The following is a 4,952-nucleotide window of genomic DNA, read 5'->3' as shown; positions in this document are numbered from 1 at the left end:
AGTATTAATAAGCACTTTTAAAAATTTTACTCAAACATATCTTATTATTGAAACTCCATTTTATTAAACGGCTTTTTCTCAAACTCCTTTTTTAAAACTCCTTTTCATGTAAGCATAAACCGAATCAAACGAAGCCTTATTGTAGTAGTTATCTCAAATATATTGGATTCCGTTGTAGGTTGCCGTTGAAAATGTCTATAAATTATATATATGATTCTTTATTAGGCTTGCATGCAATTATAATTGGTCATTAGGTGATATTTTCAAGATTGGCATTTCACAGAACATGTTGAAGTGTGAACATGTTGCAGTGGCTATTATCTTCATTATGATGCCTAGTCTTGTCTGACCATGAGTGGGCAGGTTGAGTAGCTCTATGTTTAAACAAAAGCAAACCTTGGCAGATTGATAACACCTCCTTGAAGGTACTATAGACTGGGTATTATCCTATTCCTTATGATTCTTGGGCTTGAATATGTCAAATTGTGGAGCTTAATTTTTTGCTCTATTAAAAAACTACATAGATTTATACGGGGGTTGATTAGCATTAAGGTACTATAGATTTCATTCTTTTTTCACGCTTGATGATTGAATTAGGTTTTAGTTATTCCCAACAAAGTATTACAAGCCATTAAGGGGCAGGGAAAGCAGCACTTACGTTAAAGAAAAATCAAATCTTTACAAATTGATTGCATCTTCTCGAAGTTGCTATAGATATATGAAAGAGATGATTTGACTTATATTTTGTCAGGTTTATGGAACATCAAATTTCATAGGCTATTGGCTATATTCTTCTTCTCTTTGTAGCTTATTTTGCTTCTATAAGCAGAGCCTCAAATTCGTAGTTTAATGATAAGGAAATAGCTTCTTATATGTTGAAATTCACAATTTTTTTGTTATATTTGATATGAATTGTTAGCCTTAATTTATTGCTAGTCTTTATTGGCATCTACTCAATTGCCTTCAACTACCTGTGCAGAGATCTGATGCGAAGCCTTCAAGACGTAGATCTATTGCATGTTTATGTGCACTTCTGTCAGCACAGGAGCACATCTAATGGGGTTGCTTGAGACCTGATTGATGGTTCATTGAAAGAAAAACCTGCTTGTCGAAATTGTGGGGACGCTGGTGCTATTATATGTAAGGATCTTTTGCCCTTTTCCTTTTGTTTTGTTTTTTTTATTAGAATGTGAAATGAACAGTTACAACTGACAACTACTACTTGAATGTTACATGTCAGAATCAGTAATGACATAAAAATCTAACAGAAATATTATGTTTATTTTCCATAAATTCCTTATTTATTGGGTTTATAGTTTTAGATGAATTACTAAATGAAATAAATATTTATAGATTATACGCACTGAAGTCAAATATATTTACAGTTGAAAGGAATCTCTAAAGAATTTGAATATAATATTCTTTGGAAAAGTAGATGGATTATGTCCGACAGTGTAAAATAACTCTATTTTGGGTAAATTTATGAAGTTGTTTAGGTTTTTTCTCTCAATCTTCTTTCTCATTCTCATTCTCGCAAGGAAAATCTGGATGGAAGATATATCCTTCAAAATCTCCTCATGTGAACCTCTTGCTATCGGTCTTAGGTTCTCTGTTTATTGTTGTTGTTGAGTAATGAAAGCATGATGCTACCTAGGTCTTTTGTGAGGAGAAATTATTCTGTGCGGATGCCGAACGCAGTACGGAGACCAAGCAGAATGCGCCATGTCATCCCTTGCTCGGTACCGCAGCTCGGTATTGCTAACGTGACGTATTCTGGTTGGTCTCTGTTTATTGTTGTTGTTGAGTAATGAAAGCAAGATGCTACCTAGGCCTTTTGTGAGGAGAAATTATTTTGTGCGGATGCCGAACGCAGTACGGAGACTAATCAGAATGCGTCATGTCATCCCTTGCTCGGTATCGTGGTCTGGTACTGCTAACGTGGCATATTCTGGTTGGTGTCCGAACGTTAAACTGCGTTCGGCATCCGCACAGAATAATCTCCCTTGTGAGGCACTAGGGATGTCAAAAAAGCTCATGATGTGAACCTCTTCCTACCTAGGCCCCTTGTGCAGAGAAGTCTTTGTTGGGAAGGTAAAATTTTTAAAGTTATTATGAATATTATGTATATTTATTTTTTAAATTTGAACAATAGTTTTCTATGCTTGTCAAAAAATAATCTCTCATCATAAAAAATATGATTATCGTCTCTCTTAATACTTCTCTATAATTTTTTTGTTACTTTTCTTTTGATCTATATTTAAGAGCTATTTACTCACATGTATGAAAGCCTTTTTTTTTTTCATCAATGAAATTAGGCTCTACCATCAAATTTTCCAAAAAAAAAAAAAAAGTTTTGAGATTGGACAAATGGTCACTTAACCCTAGCTCTTAATCATCAATAAGATTTCATTCGGAATAATTTTCTTACTATTTTTTAAAGCAGCTTTTAAGTTTAATTTTTTTTAATTCAATTTGTTTTTTCAATCATTACTATGTATTATTAAAATATTTTTGTTAAGCGCAGTTGATTAGGCCGTTCTAAATATTTTGTCGTTTTCTTTAGTTTTCATTAGGCTTATTAGCATTTACTGAGAGGTTTAAATAAACTTACTTGAAAAGAGGCGACGTATTTAATCAGGCACGATTATTGTATAATTAATTCAATATTTCCTTATTTTAATGTGGCATTCATAGATAAAGACTTTCATTTACTTGATAATTATTACCACATTGGTGAATATAAAAATAATTATACGGTGATTTCAATATTTTGATAAGTTTTATATAAAACAAATATTTAAATCCTTTTAAAATTTTTTGAACATAAGCATTCTTTCAATGAGATAAATTTGAGGCGGTTAATTCAAATAAAATAAAAATCTACACTTATTATTACTCTGATTTCTCAGTTTTAATTTATCTTATTATATATATATATGAGTATAGTAATTATATATATATATATATATATATATATATATATTATATATATATGATTTCTTTTCTTCATTTTTTTTTTGAATTGGTCCATCAATCTTATCTTTGCTATTATCCATATAATAATATATTTGTGACAAATATTTCAATATTATATAAAATAAATATCTTTTAAAAATATATAATGGAGAAGAGATTCATCTCATTCCTTTTAATTTCAATAACGAATTAATGATTATAAAAGTAATTGTAAAAATTATTATAGAAAAAATAAACCTTTTTTCAAGTTGTATAAAAAGTAGCATATTTGTACATAAATTTCTAGAAAGCGATAAAAAATGTAAAACCCAAAAGAAATTTTTGATTATGATATGAACAAAGTGCATTTTTATAATTAATATTTTAAACGAGTTGGCTTCGTAAGCTAATGGGTCAGGCTAGGGTTTGACTCAAAGCTTGATTTGTTGTTCATCGAGCTTCAACTTAAGAAACCATTTATCGGCTCACGAGTCGGCTTGATTCACTTTAAAATATATAATGATCATTTTGATCAAAGTGGGAGTTAAACTACATGAATTTATTTTTAAATTTGTATAATACAAATTATTTAGATTAGTATTTCATTTTAAAATAAAATTTTAAAAATCATTCTAATTATTTTTATGAACATATTAATTTTATGTTCATAAGTTAATGAGCCAAGTAATTTTTTTTTTTTTTTTTTTTGCATATTCTACATCATGAGACGAGCCAAATAAGACTTAAGGTCGCGTCAAATTGACTTATTTACACGACTTAATTTCAATAAAGCTGTCCACAATAATTTTAGTTGGTAGTATCTTAAAGTCAATCTAGAGTTCTAGACGTGCTACTTGATAATAGTGATGACTAAGGCTTTATTTGGAGCATAAGCTTTATTTGGAGCAGTTTTTTTTATAATTTTTTAAAGTAAATTTTTAGTATAAAAATTTCTAGTTCGAAACAGTAAGAAATCTTTTCTAATTTATACTTAATTTGGGACAGCTTTCTTATTGTTTTTTAAAATAATTTTTCAGTTCAAAATTTTATGAACTGGATTTTTTTTGTGCAAAAAAGTTTTTTTAGGAAGCCGTAAAAAAGTTGGCCCAAACGATGACTTAGTTTATAAAAGCGGAGATTTACATAAATATCACCAAAATTTTATATATTTTTAGTTTTATATATTTACTTATATAATATTTAAAATTATAAATCACATTAAAAAAGTATCAATATTTACTTATTTAAACAAAGTATGCATTCTTATCGGTGGTCTGGAGTTGGAACCATACTATGGTCCCAACCCCATACCACCATACTCTGGCAATGGTGGTAGGAGGATCATAGTCGGGTGATGATGATTGGAGAATAGTAGTCATATGATAGTGGTTTGGAGGACCATTGCGAGACATTGGTGATCTGATGATATTAGTCATGTGATAGCCTAACGGTGGCAATTGGGTGGTGGTTTTTTTATAACAATCGGGTGGTGGCTTGATAGTGGCGGAAGAGCCGTCATATGGCGGTGGTGCTTCTCAAGCGAATAGCCCAAATTTTATTCAATATATAGAGTAGGGGCTTTTTGTATATTTTTTAGAGTGATATGCCTCATAAATATAACAAAAATCTGGAATACTTTATCGAATGACCTTTATTAATTTTCTTAATCATATATCAATCTTTCAACATTTATGTGCGCGAATGATGTCTTAATCATTAGGTTGTGCCTCCCATGAAATTAATGCAATAACGAAAAATAGAAGGGAGAAGTTTTCTTATTACAATCATGCAAAGGATATTTTCTATTCCATATTATATTTGAAGTTGCCAATTCCAATATTGACTTGCTTCTTCAAAAATGATAAAATGATGAATTGGATAAGAGATTGCCATGCTATAATTAGGGGTGTCAATTTCGGGTCACGGGTCGAACCCGGAAATGACCCGGCACTATTCGGGTCAACCTGAACCCGACCCATTTTTACAAACGGGTTGAT

General features: G+C 30.4%; 1 protein-coding gene across 4 annotated transcripts in view; it reads left to right on the top strand.

Moving 5' to 3' along the window:
* The window catches only part of LOC110114869 (dnaJ homolog subfamily C member 17-like), a 14,375-nt gene extending 13,072 nt beyond the window's left edge, over positions 1-1,303 (top strand). For 3 of the 4 annotated variants that reach the window (XR_003700680.1, XR_003700678.1, XM_028694778.1), the window contains one exon: positions 980-1,303. The gene's annotated coding sequence lies outside the window, so the exon portion shown is untranslated. The remainder of the gene's footprint in view (positions 1-979) is intronic. The other variant, XR_003700682.1, reaches the window with a different exon arrangement.
* Positions 1,304-4,952: the final 3,649 nt, after the last annotated feature.

Source organism: Dendrobium catenatum, unplaced genomic scaffold, assembly GCF_001605985.2.
Source record: "Dendrobium catenatum unplaced genomic scaffold, ASM160598v2 fragScaff_scaffold_551, whole genome shotgun sequence".
Taxonomy (NCBI): Eukaryota; Viridiplantae; Streptophyta; class Magnoliopsida; order Asparagales; family Orchidaceae; genus Dendrobium; species Dendrobium catenatum.
Note: the sequence above shows the minus strand (reverse complement) of the source record. Positions and strands in the feature narration are given on the sequence as shown.